Source organism: Miniopterus natalensis, chromosome 5 (assembly GCF_054644295.1).
Source record: "Miniopterus natalensis isolate mMinNat1 chromosome 5, mMinNat1.hap1, whole genome shotgun sequence".
In the NCBI taxonomy this organism is placed as follows: domain Eukaryota; kingdom Metazoa; phylum Chordata; class Mammalia; order Chiroptera; family Miniopteridae; genus Miniopterus; species Miniopterus natalensis.
The window spans coordinates 74,507,023-74,528,017 of NC_142085.1; positions in this window are offsets into that span (position 1 = coordinate 74,507,023).

Here is a 20,995-nt window from a genome sequence, read left to right on the forward strand (position 1 = left end):
ATTTTCCTTGTAGTTTTTAAATCTTTGCAGTTTTTAGGCATTTGTTTCAAGCTTGGAAAACACAGAGAAAGAATAAACATTCCAATTGAGGTAAGTCATTTTTCTAACCTGCCTGTAATGATAAGATAATTTAATTAACTCCAATGTGAAAATACATCACACCCACATTGGTATCAGGAGTCAGGTGCCAATTTGTGGGTAACAAAAGCATTTTTTCCCTACACAGATTCAGGCCCAGAAAATGTAGCTTTGATTCTCTGATAGCCCATTGATTTCACATCCCAAATAAAGCTGTACCATTCATTGCAGCTTTGGCTTGAAACACAAAATTCTTCATGGTCTGGTCTGTCCCCTCCTTTTGCAATTCTGCCAAATGCACCACGTTCACCAGCCACACCAAACTACCTGCAGCGCCCTACGTACTGTGCTGTAGTGTGCCTTTACTGTGTTGGTGTCCTCCTCCTACAGTATCTTTTGGACCTAAAGACCCCTTGTTCCTCCATGTGTGCATCCATTTAATGAATAGTGACTTGTATTAGTTTAGCAACTAAAATATGATGATGCTGGGATGTTGTGTAGCGTATGCACAGTCTCCACTAAAGAAAGTAGGTATTTCTGACAACAGTCATCTGGGTAACAGGCTGATCTTTGAAAACTTGAACTCAGAAGGCCTCACAAAGGGAAGGGCAGGACCTCTGGGCTCCCTTTGAGCTTTCCTGACCAGAGTGTGGGCTCCGAGCAATAGAGGGATACTTGCGGGTGTCCCCTTGAATTGGGCAGAGGACTTAAGATGGCCTCTGCCATAACAAAGTTATGAGGGGTCTGCAAGGAGATATCCACTTAATGAGCTTCCAAGTAATGAATGGTTAGTTGTATCTTGTAAGTCACATCATTTAGATTTGCGTCCACTTGGTGTTTATTTTCCTTTTCTTATAGCTTGGCCTTTCAGAAAGCTTTCTGGCCCATGTTACAGCATCATAGGAAGAACCTTCTGTGCTACTCTTGGGTCCTTCTAGTAGGAAGAGACCAGATACATGGCATTTGAAATGGGTAAATCTATGACAACGTCATTAGCTGAGTTTTAGAAAATATGGCTGTTACACTGGTTTCAAGAAGTACGAGGCAGGTCTCTAGGTATAGTGAAATGGTGTGTGACATTTTCCCAATGGCCTCAAAACTAGTATTAAGGTCATCATCTAAGTATGTTGCAGTTTTAATTATATGCCTGCCGGTAAAATGTATTTCCATTTCATTATACTGTGGGAAAAGCCCAAATGCTTTTAATAAATTAGTGCCTGATGAACTTCAATAAAAAGTTTTGAGGTTCTCAGAGTGGACTTACAAAGAGCCAGGGTGGTCAGTCTGTGGTTACCCAAACCTCTCCATTTTGGGCTAAGGCGTTCCAACTTTTCCCTTATAAACAGTACGTTCACCCAGTGGAGAGGATAACAGCCAGGCCTGTGGGACTTCCCGCTTGGGGCCACTGAAGTATCTCAAGGTCATGACTAAGCAGAGAAGCCTCAGCACTGAGGAAGCCCTGCCGAGCCTTGTCCAGAGAAAGCCTCCAGCCTCCGGCCTCCCGCCCACTCTGTCCTTCTGAAGCTAGAGCCAGTGAAGCAATCACCAGGCTGTGAGCTGTTTGTTGTTGGAGACCATGTCTTTTTTGTTTTGCCCCTCAAATTATAAGAGAAGGTTTATTTACAGAGTTATAGAGGTAGAAGTGAGCCAGCTGGGCTGCACAGGCTCAGGAAACAAGTTATAGGAGAGAAAGAAGAGCCCTTGGAGCTTAAGAGAAGGAGGAAGGTAAGACCGTGGGGAATAGAGGAGGAAGGGAAGGGGCGGGCATGCTCCGGGGAGAGCGCCTGGGGACCACGGATTAGTCTGTGTGTCCCCACCGCCCGGCACACATACATGCTCTTGACCAGAACTGACCAGGACTGGTGGGGCTCACACAAATCCTGGAACCGGGGTAAGACCCAGATTCACATGAGCACCTAAATGAGGTGGAACAGCCTGAACTTGAAAGCACGTTGGTAAACTTACATTATACACAGGGGATTAGCACAACAGATGCTTTTTCATGAAGAAATAGTAGCCCGTGGCAAGTGGTTGCTACATATTTCAAGTGTCTTTTGAAATAGAAAAATTACCCCCCCGAAAAAAGAAAAAAACAGAGGCCTCCTGAATGAGTTTTCTGTTGTGGGGAATGAGGTTAAGGAGAGTTGATGTACAAAAAGCACCAGAGGGTGATTAACCAATTTCAGGAAGCAAAAGTTTCAAAGAACTCAGCCAAGGAGAGCCAAAACAGATGATCTTAAGTATTGTTCTAAAGGTGTATTTTCTTTTGTCTCAAATTATAGATGATTTCTCTTGAAAAATATTAACCCCACTCTCCTCCTCTGCCCCCTAATTATATAGCAAGTGCTCTTAAACTGTAAGTCATATAAGTAGCTCTTAAAATGTGATTCAGAAACTATTTACCTGAAAAAAGATACACAGCCATCTTCTATGAAGGACAGAGCATGGTTTGGTGCTAACATTAGCTCTTTGGGACTCAGTTATCTTCCCATGACCACCACCCCCAATATTATTTCTCTGCCCACTCACTGCTGTATGTGTATGCTGCCTCAGTTTCTCTATAATTTTTATGTACATTTGCATATTCATAAATAATACATTTATATAGGGCGCTGCCACCCTGCCTTATCTCATTGGCTTTTAGTAATTGTTTATACGAGTAGGTCAGAGAGAAGTTCTAGCAACAAGAGTTCTAGAGCGACACTGGGGCCTACTCCTTGCTCTATCACTTACCAGCTGTGTGCCTTTAAGTATTTTATTTAACCTTTGTGCCTCAATTTACTCATTTGTAAAATGAAACAATAAAACTCTCTGCCTCATACAATTATTGGGGTGATTAAATAGGATTCTTGATACAAAGCTCTTAGAACAGTGCCTGGCATAAAGAAAGAGCTCAGTAATTATTAGCTTGGCATTGCCTTCCATAGTCACCATTCCCATTGTAGTGCTGCACAGACAGAGGCCCAGAGAGGCCGAATGACTTGCCGATGGGTGTTCAGCCATTTGGCAGGTGCTTGAACCCAAGTGTTCTGACTATGACAGAATTCTCTCTACTGAGCTACTCGCCCGCTGCCTTCAGGAAATGCTCCAAAGAACAGTGTTGTGGGAAGAGGGACCGAAAGATTATACACTTTGCATGTTACAGATGATTGCTTCTAAGAAGAGATGTAAGAAATGCCATGAGGAAAACCTAAGTATTTCTTCTTCACTGAAGCTTTACCTGGTGGTGGAACTGTACATAGCTGCATCATTCATTCAAAGAACGGTTACTGGGTACCAACTCTGTGCTAGAAATAGAAACTGACAGGCTCTAGGGTGGGGCAGTCGAGGACAGAAACACACTGAAGGCCCTGCTCTCACAGAGCACATCTTTTCTGAATGTGGGACACCATCCATCAATATATGCTGATGTACCCTGCCAGGTATATGCACGTTTACATGAATGAGCAATGTATAAGTCATACAGAAAAAGTGGTGTTATTTCTTTATAACCACACCTTAATAAATAAATCTATGTGCTTAAACATGTTTTTGAATATTGCTGATGGTGCTTGATAGCAAGGAGGACTTTAAAGTAGAGACTACTTTTTAAAATAAATGTCATCAAAGAGAATGTATCTCCCACTTCCCTTAAGAGTGTTGAAGATTACCCCCATGGTACTGCTCAGCTCATGGCATTGGAGGCATGCTTTCTTTCAGCTGCGATTATCTTCAGAGGTAGCTAACAAACATGCAAAAAATTCCATCTCATTATTTTATAGTCACACCTCATTTTTGCCCAACATAGCATTTCCCAGTTTGATTACCCAAGTTTGTTGGAAGTGCCTCTGAATGCTTTTGAAATTAAATCTATATATTAAGGTGAAGGTTTGCCACTTAATGGGCTATTCTGACCAAGGTGTACCAGGCTCTCCCTGGAACTCTGAAAAAAGGAGTTTAAAAAAACACACTGTTGCCCTAGCTGGTTTGGCCCAGTGGTTGGAGCATCAGCCTGTGGACTGAAAGGTTGGGGTTTGATTCTAGCCAAGGGCAGGTACCCTGGTTGCAGGCTTGACCCCTGACCCCAGGCTGGGGCATGTGTGGGAGGCAAGCAATTGATGTGTCTCTTTTACATCGATGTTTGTCTCTCTCTCTCTCTCTCTCTCTCTCTCCCTCCCTCCCTTCCACTCTCTCTGAAAAGCAATGGAAAAAATATCCTCAGGTGAGGATTAAAAAAAGAAAGAAATACATTGTTGTGAGATTTTCGTGCATAGCCTCCTAAAATACCTATTTTGAAGTTGCCATTATTAATTTGCATATGTCAGACCCATTGTTTGCTATAAAACCAGTCCTACTACTTTATGCCCTCTCTTATATGACTGTCTTCCCTTCCTTTTTTTGGAAACTAGCTTTTTGAGGGCAGGGACTTGATTTTCTCCACATTTTGCTATCTCCAAAGTATCTTGATTGGTAGTAATACATACAGTAACTGTGGAAAAGCAAATTCCAGCGTGGGTTGGAGTCTCTACTACCATACTTTGCTTCAGAAGGAAAAACACAAAAGAAAGAACAGAGTCAGGGACAAACTATTTGAGACTCCTAAGGTATTGGAAAGAAGAGCAGTTGGGAACTCCAAGTTCAATCAATAGATATTTATTAAATATCAACATACATCATCCAGTTTATTTTTCAAATCATTTGCCTCACGGAAGCAATGTAATACTTCCATTAATATCTCCATCACTTGAGATTTTTAAAGATAAAATCAACAAGATAAAAATGTGAGAAAAAAAATTAATAGAAAAAGTAAGAGGTTTAAAAATAATTGTTTAGTAGAGACTTGGAAGAAATGGCCTAGTAGAGACTTGGAAGTAATTAAGAGTATTGGCTTCTGTTCATTGTTGATTGAAATTGTGAGGCAAATGAGGCTGACTGTCTGATCTCAGACTTTCCAATCAACAAGATGAAGGAAATGTACAGTAGCCATCAAAAACACCGTCAGAAAGGCGAAATAGTTTTCAATAGGCTAACCTTCCTGTGGAGTGACAAGTAGATGCTTTGATGTTTTGAGGGTGGCCAGGAGTAGGATCAGACCTCTTCAGGGTTGAATGATGCCTCGATAAAGCTGCATAACTAAAGGCAATAAAATGAATGGGGCTTCCACATAGGCCTTGCTGAAGGGCAGCTCTTGATGTACTTTCTTGCTACATAGATGTAAAAAAACCCAAACACACTGGTCAGGATAAAAGCAGAGCAGCGATGGATAGGCCACCCGTGAAGGAGAGTCAAAGGGACTGACAACAGTGGAGCTTCTCCAGGGCCGACCCGGAGAATGAATCCCGTACGACGTCGCCTTTGCTCACGCTCGCCAAAGCCAACAGCGCCTTCGAAGGCCACGCGGACTCAGGAAGCGGGAAGCAGCACCAGCAATACCTTAGAAAACCACAGCTGTTAACATTTGTGCTTCTTGATAATTATTTGTGGTTCGATTCAGTATTGCAGAGCCACAGACCACAGGGACTCTCTGAGGCTGCCAATGACCTTGAATTGAGGTCAGGCGCCTACAGCTACGAAGGTCCTTACTCCTATCTATGTGGTAACACCCTCAGAAATATCATCCTTTTTATGGTATTTTGCTATTTGTTGTTGGGTTTTGTTTGCTGATCTGTAGTTTTATAAGAAAGAAATGTATGTGTAAAAAGGAATATTTACTACCTAGTAATTTATGGATAGAATATGCTTAAAACACAATTTAGCTTTATTTTCTTGCTAATATTTTAAATGAAAGGACATGTATTTATACTGAATTATAATTATTTCACATAATATGGAGAGATGGCAGCCTACCTCTGACTATTAATTGAATTTATATGTTTTCCTAAAAGCCTTTGAAATATTTATTCATAGTAAGACATTGACTTGGATATATATTTCTTTTCAACGCATATTTTCTCAAGTAGAGTGAATGTGATGTGATATTTTTATGTACACACACACACCAGAAATTCTTATAAGTCTCAGTTTAAAGGACCCTTTTTATAGGAAGCCCTGCCTAACCCCTAAATTAGACCAGTTGCCCTGTTCTGTGCTTCTAGATAAGCTTGGTTTCCTCAATTCTGGCATTCATACTTGAATGTATTAACCTGTCTGAGACTAAACGCTCCATGAAGAAAGGGACCTTGTTTTCTTGTTCACCTCAATGCCTAGAACAGGCCTGAAATATATGAATGAATGACATTGAATGAATGACTAAAAAGTGCTCAAAGTGAGATTATTTAAAAATCATATTGTGTCATTATATTTTAGCTTTTGAAAACTTAGAATGGATGCATGGAGTGTTATGGTAATTCTTTTTCATTGAATCTGATCCTCAAACACCTCATTTCTCCGTTATTTGCTCATGAACAGCATATGATATTCTATTTTACACTTAAAAACTATGAGCCAATTTTTCAAATAACAAGGTAGAACACTTAGTAGATAGTTTAGTGGACCTTTTTCAACCTATATATTTTAATCTAAAATGGAGAAGGGGGGCTGGCTTGGGATTATATGGACAGTTAGCCATAAGTCTGAAAATGGTCCTTGTTGGAGCAGGAGTGAGGATTTTGGCGTGAAAGCGCCCCTCAGAGAAGCTGAGGCAGGAGGAGCCAAACTAAGAGAGCTTTTAATAGCCAAAGCTGGAACAATTTGAGCAGCAAATCTAATTGTATTGGACTATAACTCAAAGAGTAAAGTAAATGTTTATGAGTCTTTATTGACACATTTAAACAATCAAATAAATAAATAAGTGGGGGAGAAGTTAACAGCTTCCTTGCAATAGAATTTCAATTAATATGGAAAAGAAAAGAGAGAAGTAAAAAATATCACCATTGGTCATAATAGTTATTGCAGGCAATATCCATTGGTGGACACTAAAATTAGTGAGTGTAAGTTTGAGTAGAAACAAGATATTTGCATGATCTCAAAGTATCTTCCCACAAGATATTTATTAATCGCAAAGTGGAAAATATGAACTCTACAGTGAGAAACCCTCTAGACACCTCCTTAACCAAGTGATCTAGGTTAATGTCACCAGTAGAAAGACATATTGATACCATAAATGCTTTGGTATGCTGCAAGGAGAAAGAAAACGTACATGTACGGTGTTATTGTTCAAAAGGAATAACCTCCCCCACTCTAATCATGAGGAAACACCAAAGGAACACAAATTGATGGACATGCTAAAGAAGAGGTGGCCAGAAGTCTTCAAAGGTGTCAAGGACCTGAAAGCAAACAAAGGCTGAGGAACTGTCACAGATTGGAGATGAAGGAGACGTGACAATTAATGTAATGTGGGATCCTGGAACAGAAAAAGGGCATTGGTTGAAAACATTGGTGAAATTCGAGCAAAGTCTAGAGTTTAGTAAATATACCAATGTTAATTTGCTGGTTTTGAACACTGTACAATGGTTACGTAAGATGCGAAAATTGGAAGAAACTAGGTGAGTGATTTATGGGAACTCTATACTACTTCTACAAGTTTTCTGTAAGACTCAAATTAGTTCAAAATACAAAGTTTAAAAAAATAATCAAAAATGTTTAATTAGTTTCACTGGAATCATATGTGTATGAAGTATGTCCTGGAATAACTTCTCAGTAAAGTAAAATACTCAACTCTTTTTTTGTTTTGTTTTGTTTATATCAAAGAGGAGACAAGTCAACAAATACCCTCATTGTGTTTATTATAGTATATTAGTTCAAATAAGCAAAAATGTAGTAGTAATATTTAGACTGTATTCTAAAGCTCCAAAACTAAGTTAGGTTCAGTTGTTCACAGACATAATAAACTCCACACTTTTTTCCTCTTTGGGGATTCTGAAAAGATTTGGGGGATTTTGTTCAAAAGTCAACTGTATTTATACACCCAACATAGGAGCACCTAAATATATAAAGCAAATATTTAGAGACATAAGGGGGGAAATTAAAGTAGGGGACTTTAATACCCCACTCACATCAATGGATTTATCATCCAGACAGGAAAATCAATAAAGAAACTTCTAGAGGACTTTAAGGGAGAGATCAACAGCAATACAGTCATACTAGGAGACTTTAACACCCCACTGACTTCACTGGATAGGTCTTTCAGACAAAAAATCAACAAGGAAACAGTGACCCTAAATGACACACTAGATCAGATGGATTTAATTGACTTTTACAGGACATTCTACTACAAAGCTGCAGAATATACATTCTTCTCAAGTGCACATGGAACATTCCTCCAGGATAGATCATATGTTAGGCCTTAAAACAAGTCTCAGTAAATTTAGGAAGATGATATAATATTGAAGATCTTTCTTGAGACTTTTATTCAACATATAATTGGAAATCCTAGCCAGAGCAACTGGACAGAAAAAGAAATAATAGGCTTCCAAATTGCAAAGGAAGAGTAAAATTTATTATTTGTGGATGACATTTTAAATATAGAAAACCCTAAAGGTTCCATGAAAAAAACCTGTTAGAACCAAAAAACAAAGTTGCCGGGTACAAAATTAATATTCAAAATCTGTTGTGTTTTTATACACAACAATGAAGTAGCAGAAAGAGAAATTAGGAAGACAATCCATTTCCAATTGGATCAAACGTAGGAATAAATTTACCCAAGGAGGTGAAACACCTGTACACTGAAAATTATAAGACCCCAATGAAAGAAATTAAATGGAAAGGACACAAATAAATGGAAAGATATTCCATGCTCATAGACTGGAAGAATTAATATTGTTTAAATGTCCATATTACCCAAAGCAATCTACAGATTCAATACAATCCCTATCAAAATCACAATGGCATTTTCACAGAAATAAACAATTCTAAAATTTGTATGAAACCACAAAAGATCCCAAATAGCCAAAGCAATCTTGAGAAAGAAGAGCAAGGCTAGAGGTATCATGCTTCCTGATTTCAAACTATATTACAAAGCTATAATAATCAAAACAGTATGGTATTGGCATAAAAACAGACTTATAGATCAATAAAACAGAATGGAGAGCCCAGAAATAAAGCCACAATATATGGTCAATTATTTTATGACAAAGGAGCCAAGAACATACAGTGGGGGAAAGGATAGTTTTTTCAATAAATGATGTTGAGAAAATTAGACAGCCACATTGAAAAGAAACTAGATCACTATCTTATGCCGTACACAAAAATTAACTCAAAATGGATTAAAGACTTGAATGTAAGACCTGAAACTGTGAAACTCCTAGAAAAAAACACAGGGTAAGCTTCTTGACATCAATCTTGGCGATAACTTTTTAGACCTGGCACTAAAGGCATGGGAAACAAAAGCAAAAGTAATCAAGTGGGACTACATCAAACTAAAAAAACTTTGCACAGTGAAAGAAACCATTGAAGTGAAAAGACAACCCGAATGGGGGAAAATATTTGCAAATCAAATATCCGATAAGGTATTGATACAAAAAAAATATAAAGAACTCATACAACTCAATAACAAGACAAACAACTAAACAAAAAACAAAACACGCAATCTGATTTAAAAATGGGCAAAGGATCTGAACAGACATTTTTCCAAAGAAGACATATATGATTGGCCAAAAGACATATGAAACGATGCTCAACATCACTAATCATCATAGAAATGCAAATCAAAACCACAATGATATATCACCTCATATCTGTCAGAATGGTTATTAACAAAAAGACAAAAAATAACAAATAGAACCTTCGTGCACTGTTGGTAGAAATGTAAATTAGTGCAGCTACTATGGAAAACACCAGAAAAGCTCTTCAAAAAATTAAAAAATAGAGCTACTGTATGATCTAGCAATTCCACTTCTGGGTATTTATTGGAAAAAACAAAACACTAATTCAAAAAGATACATTTGCCCCTATGTTCACAGCAGAATTATTTACAATAGCCAAGATATGGAAACAACCTAAGTGTCCATCAATGGATAAATGGATAAAGAAGACGCAGGGTGTGTCTGTGTAATGGACTACTACTCAGCCATAAAAAAGAATGAAGTCTTGCTATTTGTGACAACAGGGATGAACCTTGATGGTATCATGCTAAGTGAAAGACAAAAATTGATGATTTCACTTATATGTGGAATTTTAAAACGCAAAACAAATAAAACCAAACCAGATTCATACATACAAAGAACAGATTGGTGGTTGCCAAAGAGAGGAGAGTTGGGGGGGTGGGGGGTGGGCAAAATGAATGGGGAGTATGGAGGTGCAAACTTCTAGTTATAAAACAAGTCAGGGGGTCCAGCATAGGGACCACCATCAATCACATTGTATTAACGCTGTATGGCGATAGTAACAGGCTTACGTGGCGATCATTTAGCAACGTATACAAATGTGGAATCATAATTTTGTACACCTAAAGCTAATACATTCCATGTCAATAAAAAGGAACGTCCCAGAAAAAAAAAATCCTTTTCTCTATACCCGAAATACAGAAGAAAAAAGAAAGTCGGTTAATGAATCCAGAATTCTGGTTACTGGATTCCGCCTGGTAGAGTTTAAACTTAAAAACAAAACCGAAAACACTCCAGTTACCCTATGTCATGGATCAATTCCATGTCTTATTTCTGGAAAATCAAAGAGCACAACCTATCCGTACCCGGTCATACCTGAGAAGGGAAAACAAGACGTGCCCAAGAGCGGGGCTCGTGCTTTAAACGCGCTGCCCGTCTAGAGCCGCTCCTTCGGCTCCGCGTAGGCTTCTCTTCCTCCTCCCCGCCTGAGCTTGCGGGTGGCTGAGCGCAGGCAGCGCCGCCGCGCCGCCGGGCTCGCTGTAGGCGCAGCAGGGCCCGGGCTGCTCCGCTCCGCGGCCGCGGGGCAGCGGGAGCCGCCGACGTGCAGCCGAGCGCGTCGCGCGGTCGCACCGCGGCCTGCGGGTTGGGAGCTGTGCGGGACTGCCGCAGGCGTCCTCCACCCACCGCCACGGCCGCACGGGAAAGTGTGCGACGCGGGGTCGTGCGAACTTCACCCAGAACCCAGCGCGGGAGCGGCAGCGGTGAGTTTCTCCCTGGGGCTCCCCGCGCAGACCCCGCGCCTCCCGCGCTGGTCGCGGGAGAGCGACCCCCGCTCGCGGGACTGAGTGGGCCCAGCTGCGTCCGCGCCCCGCATCAGGCGGCGCCCGGGGGGCCCCCACCTACCTGCGCGTCCCGACGGCGGGGCCGCGAGCAGCAGCAGCGGCGGCAGCAGCAGCCGCAGGGCGCGGCAGCGGGGCGCCAGGGCCGTCCGGGCCGCCGACCTCGCGGGGGGCCGAGAGCCGGACATGGGCGGCGGGCCCGGTCACATCTCCGCGGGCGGCCGGGAGCGTCCGACGTCCCCGCGGGCCCTGGACGGCGGCGGCGCGGCCTCCCCGCTGCGCGCGGAGCTCCCGGAGGCCGGGCGCCCCGGGAGGCGGGGCCAGGCCCGCGCCCCACCCGCGTCCCGCCGCGGCCTCGGCTGGATGCCAGGGCGAGGGGAGGATCCCCGCGACTTCTAGTCCCCAGCCGCTCGTCGTTTCAGCTCTGAGAGTGTGAAAGTTTCTGTGGCCCAGCCAGAGGCCGCTGCCGCAGGTGAAACCACACTGGTGGAGAGGCCCGCACGTCGAAGAGCGACCCTGGCAGTCAGGCCTGATGGTCGCCTCCCTGAAACTTTTGAAATGTCAAGAGTTCCATGCTGGAAGAAGAATGGCATGGATTATTTCTTTCTCAACATACTCTTAGGCACTCTGCCATACCCTGTCTTTTATTGCATTTAATCCTCGCCACCTGCAATTAGGTGTTGTCCTACTTTACAGACCCGGCGAGGGAGACTAGAAAGTGCGGCGTCAGCCTGCATGAAGTCTCCCAAGGCTGTGAGCAGTGGTGTGGGGACTTGCAAACAGGCCTGATTCTAGGTCCCGTGCTTTTCACAGTGGGAGGGCGGGGGTTGCAATTAAAAAACGTGCTGAAATAATAAGAGGAAAATCTGAGAGACAGTCTCAGCTCCAGTCCTTGAAAGGAGTTATAAAAACTGGGCGCAGCTTGAAAATAGAATAAATTTACTTCGGATATGCTACCTGTCTTTCTCTTACAAATACCTGTTTTCAAGTGTACAGATAAAAAGATACGACCCTAAAATTCAATCAACTACTTTTATCTCAGAAAAAAGAATCTTCAGTAATGGAAAAAAGATTTTACTTATTTTTGGTGGGAGGGAGTGAAAGATGGTTAAGATTTTCAGAGTCACCTAAATATGCTACCTCCCCTCCCCAGCAAGACTTGGAAACAGTGGATGAATCCACTGTCAGGTGGATTGGCCTGGGCTCGATGCAGAACCGAAGACTGCAAACTACATTTCTTGTCAGCCGGCTCCTGTAGGTTCCACTGGAGGGGGAGCTCAGAGGCTTAGCCTCGTATTTGCTGTTCTTGCCAGGGTCTGTATTCTGCCGGGAACAGCTGCTAGTTTCCAGCTCCTTCCTGTGTAGCAGCATCAGCCTTGTTGCACTGCCTCAGAGGTACCAGTCGTGGGTTGGCCATGCCCCATTCCCAGAGGCCTGAGTTCTAGTTTCCTGGCTTCCTCTTCCAGGATGTAACCCCTACCTCTTCCCATTGTTCCTTCAGACCTAAGACTGCTTTCTGTAGTTACTCTGTTTCAGAATCTCCTGTTTACTTTTTTAGTTCTCCAACATCTGTTTAGCCAATTAATTCCTCAGAGCAAATTCTTTCTGTTAAAGTAACTGGTGTGGTTTCTGTTTTCCTGGCTGGACTCTTACTGATTCACTAAGAGTTTAGGAAGGATTGAACATTTTAGGAAAGGCTCTAACCTATGAGCACATCATCAGCATTATCTTGAGCTGCCGTTCTTACTAACTGTAAATTCTGTTTAGCTCCATCATTGGTTCCTCCCACTAGGAAGTAGAAATGGGTAGGGTACCTGGGACTTGGAGCCCTTCCCCCATGAGTGATCTACCCCTTGTTTGTGAGCCAGTAGTCTTCTCTATGCCCCTACTTCCCTCTGTCCCTTCCTCCTCAGGTTTCCTTTTCCACTTGCCAGGCAGCAAGTCAGAATTTCACGAGTCTCATACCTGTTAACAAACTCACCACTCTGCATTCAGTATGCCCGTGGTTTTGTGGATTGAGTGTGACCTGAGCAACTGCTAGGTGTTCGGTTGATGTTTTGCATGCATTAAAGAGTGCAGTTATGACTTTTGTTTTTACCTGTGACCCAGAACTCACCTCAGGGAGTTTTCTTTGTACCTTTAAATTCTTACCCACCCTGTGACTTTAGGAAGAGGCTGTCGGAGTCCCTCCCAGTGTAAACCTTCCTAGTAAAAATAAATCCTGGTATATCCTTCAGGAGATTTTTGAAATGACTCAACACATTTAAATGGATATTTATTTTCTCCTACTCATAAAGATTATAATGCTTCTTGCCATGATTTACCATGCTGAGATATTAATTTTTGGAGCCCGATGTATGGGCTCCCACCCCAAATCCTAGCACTAATAACACAAACAAAAAATACAAACTTTTCCTATTCCAGTTTAACTCTAAATAGTTTCCAGGAATAATCATATTAAGACAAAGTTTTCTTCTTCTCCTCCATCATCATCATCGTCATCATCACCACCACCATCATCATATGAGGTTACTGATTGCTTACTTTGAGTCAGGTATTATGCTAAGAATTTTACATTTTCTGCCTCCTTAGATCCTTACAACAGTTCTGTTAGTCATGTTGCCCTGAGTTACAAAACGAGGAAACATGCTTGGACAGGTTGTTCCCTTAATAAGCAACAGAACTGGACTCTGAATCCTGGTTAATCTAATTCCAAAGTCTGTGTTCCACTTAAGAAAATAAAGCGAATACTTTTGAGAGGTGAACTGTAAAATAACAGACATATTGAGATGTATATTATTAATTTAAGAAAATGCTGCCTTGGCGTGATTTCCATATGGTAAACTCAGCTGTGAATGGGAACCGACACCCATTGCTAGACACTTAAGTATTGCAAGGGCAGGTTCAGAATGTGCTAAGGTGACTGCTCCAAAAGTAAACCTGAAACTTAGGGGACAGGTGGCAGTTAGAAGAAAAGAGTTGGCAAGATAAAGCCTGAAAAGGATTGAGGTAGGGTCAGACTTGAGAAAAGGAGAGAGTCCTGGGAGATAATAAGCATCCAGTACCGAGACTTCTAAAATTCCTTTAGTCTACTCTGCCATTCTCTGTGGATATTTGACGTAATTTTTATATTATGTTGTCTGCTTAAATCCAAATAATATCTAATATTTAAAATTCTGTGGAATGCTCTCTCAGCATATGTTTCTCAACATTTCTCAATTTTTGGAGAAGTAATTCATGCATTTTAAAAGATATTGTAATTGTGAAGTATAATACACATACAGAAAAATGCACAAAGATGGATATTGCCGCTCGTGAGTTATCACAAAGTGAAAGCGTTGATAAGCACCGCCCAAGTTAAGAAAAAGAACAGTGCTAACCCTACGAGGCCCCTCTCCCACCCCTTCATTTCTTCTCCAAATCTGTGTGTATTCCATTTTATCTGGTTTCTCTCTCTCAACATAATGCTATGAGAGTCATCCACACTGTTGCTTATAATTGTATTGTAATGCTATAAAGTATGACTATGCCACAGTTGATTTATTCATTCTATTTTTGATGAATTTAGATTGTTTCTAGTTTGGAGCTATTAACAGTAGTGCTGCTTTGAATGGCTTATTGTGTTTCTTGCTTAGGTGCACATGTTTCTGCCAGACACATACCAAGAAGCCTCATTGCTGGATCATAGGAGAGACATAATTTCACCTTAATAATGCCCAACCCTATTTGTCAAAGTAGTTGCAACAATGTACATGCCCATCAGCTATAATGAGTGTATGTCTTCCACATTCTTGTCAGCACTTGGTATTTTCAAGCTGCAGAATTTTAGCCACTTTAGAGGGTATCTAGTGGTATCTCATTGTGGTTTTCATTTTCATTTTTCTGATGATTAATGACATTTATAACTTTTTCATAAGTTTATTATCCATTTGTGTTGTGATCTGATCTAGTTTCTTGCCTATTTTGTTTATTAGATTGTCATTTAGAAATTTTTAATTTGTGTGAAGGAATTTGTAACGCTGCATATGAGGCCTTTAGCAGTTACAGATGTTGCAAATACTTTTCCTCTTGTTGTGGCTTGCCTTTCTACACTCTTACTAGAGTAATAAAAGTTCTTAAATGTAAGATAGTCTAACCTATCAATTATTTCTTTTATGGTCGTTATATCTTGTGCCCCATTTTGAAAAATGTTATCTCACCCTAAAGCCATGAAGATGTTCTTCTAAGTTATCTCTCTCCTGGAAGCTTTACTGTTTTGTTTCTCATATTTCAAATTATGATATGCCTAGAATTGATTTTTATATATGATGTAAAATAGGGGTTCAAGTTTTATTTTTTATGTGAGTCCAATTGACCCAGCACTATTTGCTGAAAAACCATCCTTTCCCTGCAGCTCCTCAATTCCATCTTCTTCATAAACTAAATGTCATACATGAATGGGTCTGTTTATAGACTATACTCTGTTCCTTTGCCCTATTATTATTCCAAAACCACACTATTTTAGTTTATCTTTTCACTGGTAGAGCAAGTCCCTTTATTTTGCTCTTATCCACGTATCTTCTATTTTTTGCCCTTTGCATTTCCATATACATTTTAAAATCACTTGCCAATTCCCATAAAATAACAGGCTAAAGTGTTGAGGGTTTTTTAAAGTTTTTTATTAAGGCATAGCATATATAAATTGAAGTACATAATGCACACTGATCTTAAGTTTTTCGCACACACACAACCATGTTACCAACTTCAGATCAACATATAGAATATTTCCAGCACTCCAGAAGAGTCCCTCATGCTCCTCTCCAGATCCCTCTCACGGAGATCACTGTTTTGACTTCCGTGACCACTGGATTCATTTAGACTCTTCTTTAGCCTCCAATTAATGGAACTGTACAGTATGTATCTTTTGTGTCTGGCTTCTTTTGTTCTACAGAATGTCTTTGAGGTTTATTCATGTATCAATGGTTATCGTGTTTTATTTGTACTGCTGGGAGTGTTCGGTGATAAGTTTTCGGTATCTACATTTGTTCATTTTTATGCCTAAAGCAAACATGAAGTTTCTAGAACAGAGATCAGAGTTATACCTCTTTCATCTCACGGCACACATAAACTAATTACTAAAATTGTGCAATCTGACAAAAATATAGGTATAATTTTGATTCATTCACACTGGATGACTGTTGTGTTGGCTGTTGTCATTTTTTATTTGACAGCCTAAGGGAAAAGAGGTCAGTGCCCCTGACTAAATAGTCAGTTATTGCATATTTAAAAAATTCTTGCAGCACGCCAGTTAAAAATCGCTGACATACAGCAATAACTGTAGCAGTTCTCCACGCCCGATCTTCTCTCTGGGTGATGTGAGGAGAGCCAGGGGGGTGCTGTGCACGCAGCACAGCTGAGGAAGCTCCAAGGCAGGACCTGGGAAGCTTGTGCGGCTACGCACTGCTCAGCTGCCGTGCTCACTTTCTGAGAGGCGGAGAGAAACCCTGTCTCCCTAATGTCAACAAGTACTTTGGAAAGTCAATGAATTCTCATCTCAGGAAGGCAAAGGGGAAAGTCCCTACCCGGGACTGCAAACTTTTGGCTTTGGGGGAGGTAAGTTTTATTACGCTTTGAATGGGAACATAGGGCTCCAGGCCTAACCCCTTGTAATGTGAGGAGCAAATGAGCCTGGGGAAGACTTATTATAAAGTTACAGTAAGGCAATGTGGTAGACTAAAAGATTAATGAAAGAGTATATGGAGTCTGACATTTATGAACATTAGGTAAATGACAATGGGGGTATTTTAGATTAGTGGGGAAAGAATGGGATTTTCAGTGAATTATGGGAAAATTGGGTATTTACCTTATTTCACACCACATACAAAAATAACTTGAGGTGCATTAAAGAGCTGTTACTGTTTAAATGATATCCCCTCCCCCTCCAGTTCATATATTGAGGTCCTAACTCCCAGTTCCTTAGAAAGTGACCTTATTTGGAAATAGGGCTGTTGCAGATGTAATTAGTTAAGTTAGAATGAGGTAGAGTAGGCCTAAAATCCATATGACTCCTATCCTTATAAAAAGGAGAAATTTGGATGCAAACATGCACATGGGGAGAATGCCATGTGAACAGAAAGGCAGAGATTGGGGTCATGCCCAGGAACACCAAAGGCTGGCAGTAAACCACCAGGAGCTAGGGAAGAGGCATGGAACAGATACCCCCTCACAGCCCTCAGAATGAATCAACCCTGCCAACACCTTGATTTCAGACTTCCAGCCTCCAGAACTGTGATACAATAAATCTGTGTCACTTAAGCCACCTTTGTTATGGCAGCCCAATTCAAGAACTAAATGTGAATGCAAAACTAGAATAATTTTAGAAAACTATATATATGGAACATTCTCTCTAGATATTCTGGATTCTAGGCAACTTTCACTTAATTTGAAGAACATTTTTAAGTATGGGACTTGTGATGTTGTTTTGGTCATTTCTGATGTGAGGCTGAGAACTGCAATGGAAAATGAAAACAGTACTCCTAATAGAAACAGTGGTGCTGGAAAGGTTTATAAGTAGCTACAGAAGTGACTTCAGTCAGTACCATAAAGAATAGTGATAATAAAGAAGATGAAAATCCTTGCAAATGTTCAATGGCCTTGGCATACACGATCACCAAAATAGTTCTCAATGCAGCAACTGTCGCTATAATAATTCAGCTGGTGGTTGTACCTGCCAGGCATGCTAATTAGCCAGAGTATGTGAAAAGAAACCAAAGAGTCCTGTTTTCCGATACGGAAAGACAACACTACAACATTAATCTGCTTTGCTCCAAATCCAGAGGTAGTTGGCTTTACTCTGTTGTAGCATAGTTCCCTCTGCTGGGCAATATAAGGAATTTAGATCGGAAGAGTATATGACTATCCACATTCCTCATTAGGCCTGTACGTTGAAATAAATTGTTTGTAAATAGTGGCATTTTGTAATTATCTGACACTATTTTTACTTTGGGTTCTGAATTCCTAATTTAAAGGTTGACTGTAATTAATTTATGCACTCTTCTGCCTAAAGTGTGAAAGTTGAGCTTAGGCTCAAAACTTCTTTTCATCTTTAGAAATAGAATTAAATTGCTTATTTGTATAATTATTTTTCTGTAACTACTGACGATCTTATTTTTAATTTTCTCTGGAATCTTGATTTCACACAACAGTTATTTTAATCACTTGCCTTTTTCTGTGTTTGGAATACTCTTCCCCAGATTTATACATGATCTGAGCCCTCAATTCAGGTTTTTGCTCAGATGTTCTCAGAGAGACCTTATAAGGTCACAATTCAAAATAATACTAATCCCCTTGTCAAATTCTATGTCTTTACCTGTTTCACTTTTCTTTTGAGCATTTACCGTGACCTGGCATTATGGGATGTTTATAGGCGTGTGCATATACATGCTTGTGCATATTACTGTCTTGTCTTCTCCAGTAAGAATGTAACCTCCAAGAAGGTCAGAATTCCTCTTTTGCCCACTGCCTGGCACCTAGTAGGCACACAATAAACATTTGTTGAATGAAGGACAAACCTTATTTTTAAAACTAAAATGTAATTTTGGAATTTTGCATTTTCTCAAATGTTGAACATTAACATTTATTAACACTTACGATGCAACTTAAAGCATTGCAACTCTAGAGAGAGATGATTACCCTGAAAGTAAAAACCCAGGAGAGACTATGGAAGGATAAATATTATTGGTAGAGTCTAATTGGTCTGAGCTCAGAATCTTCCTGGAGTTTCACAGGGTTCCCAGGCTTGGGAAGGCAAAAGCAGAAGTCAGGATCTGCATCCTTTACCTGTGTGCCCGGCACGTCAGAAGTGCACCCTGCCAGCCACTGAGTGTCACTGTTCTCACGTTCCTGAATCTGGATGTCCTACAGGGTCTGTCTACCCATGAATACGCAATGTCCTAGTTTACAAGCATAACAGAGGGTGTAGACTCACCTGTACAGGCCTCCTCAATATGGGATCTCTTACTCTACCTACATAAAATTGATTTTCAGGTCTGAACAACACAGAAAGCTTTAGAAGAGATGAGGGATCTCAAGTGCCGCTCTTAGTTTTAGTCTCAGCCCCTAAGCAATGCTCAGGAGAAGGAACACAGATGCCATTTATCTTTCAGTCAAGAGTGACTGTTCTACAGGCCCAGGCCTGGAAGCAAGGACTGGAAATCATTGGGGTTTCACAGGTAGTTTAGATTACATTCAAAGATAACACCAAAATCCTTCCACTGGGGGAGGGGGGAGAGAAACCAAGAAATGAAAAACAAGGTTTAATGACCAATTCATGTCAAAACATAAAAGTTGCTGTCATTTTGAAAGAACATCTTAACCACACAAGATTACAGTTTGACTCAGAAGTATGTCTTTAGCCAGTCTCATTAAGATTTTAACCTAAGGCATTACCTGTTCGTTTCCCATACTTATAAATGTAAATGTAATGAAGTAAGCAAGTTGCCACAGCCTCCTTAACTATTGCTACTCCCTCACCTCCTTTGAGCCTGTGCTCACATTTATCATTCATATCAAGGTACGAATGATGCATAGGAACTTCCTGCACTCTCAGGAGTAATTCCTTTAAAACTCATTTATTCAATTATTCAACAATTAATTGTTGAGTACCACCTTCTAAGTACCGAGCTCTGCTTTAGGAGCTGGTGACACAGCAGTGCCACAACAGATAAAGTCCCTTTTACTGTGGAGCCCATATTCTAATGTTTAAACAGAAATTAAAATTTTAAACTAAAGGGAATCACCCAGATAGTTTTGGCAGCTCAATGAGTAAATAAGGCTCTAGTGAGCACCCCCACACCAGCTACTGCAGCCTCCTTGAAGAGGCTGTTTTCTGCAAACCCATTTTGGCTCTCTCCGATCAGTTTGCAACTAGCCAAAGAGAATTTTTTAAGGTAAATCTCCACCATGGCTGTGATTTGGCCCCTGCCTGCTTCTCCAGCCTCATCTGACACCATCCTTCACCTTGTTTCTTTTCTGTTCTCCAGAGGTTTATTGGCGATTTCTCAGCTCCTCTCATTGCCAGGCACTTTTCCTCATCGGAGCTGCTTCCTTTGGCTGGAAGGCTCTCCTGTAACCATCCCTTCGCCCCCTACACACACACACTCACCCTTTATCGTCTGCTTGAACTCTGGTCACTTCTACAGTGAGGCCAGTTCCCCCAGATTAATCACCTGATTAATTAACCCCTACCCCGTAGCTCTGATAACAGTGATGTCCACTGCACCTCTCAGATGCCTGAGCCTGCGCATTGCCTTTCACGTGGTCCTATCCCAGTTCACCATTGCTGAACGTTTTGACAGTTGTCTCCTACAACATGCCAGGATATCACTTCTCCACCTAGCACCCTTTTGGGGTCCTTATTGCCAGCTGGTCAGTAAACTATCTTCAAAATCCCACATTAGAGTCTGCTTGCTAGGACCAAAGCCAACTCTCAATTAATTGTATACAGCCTGTGGATATCAGTTTATTATTGTGAATCTTTCCATTTGCCCTCCTCCTATCTCTTACCTAGTCACCTCTGGCAGTGTCCCTTGAAATACAGGGAGGCAATGAATTATAATTTAAAATCTCTTCCTCTTGGCAGTGCACTTTACCTTGTTTACCATATTTGTTTTATTTTATTTTTTATATTTTATTTTATTTGGTCCATTTATCCCCTCTATGCCCTCTCCCACCCCCCTCACCTCCCCACAGTCACCACACTGTTGTCCATGAGTTCTCTCTCTTTTTTTCTCTTTTATGCTCAATCCCTCCCCCCCCCCCATATTTGTTTTAGATCAAGAAATCTGAACCTGAAAACCC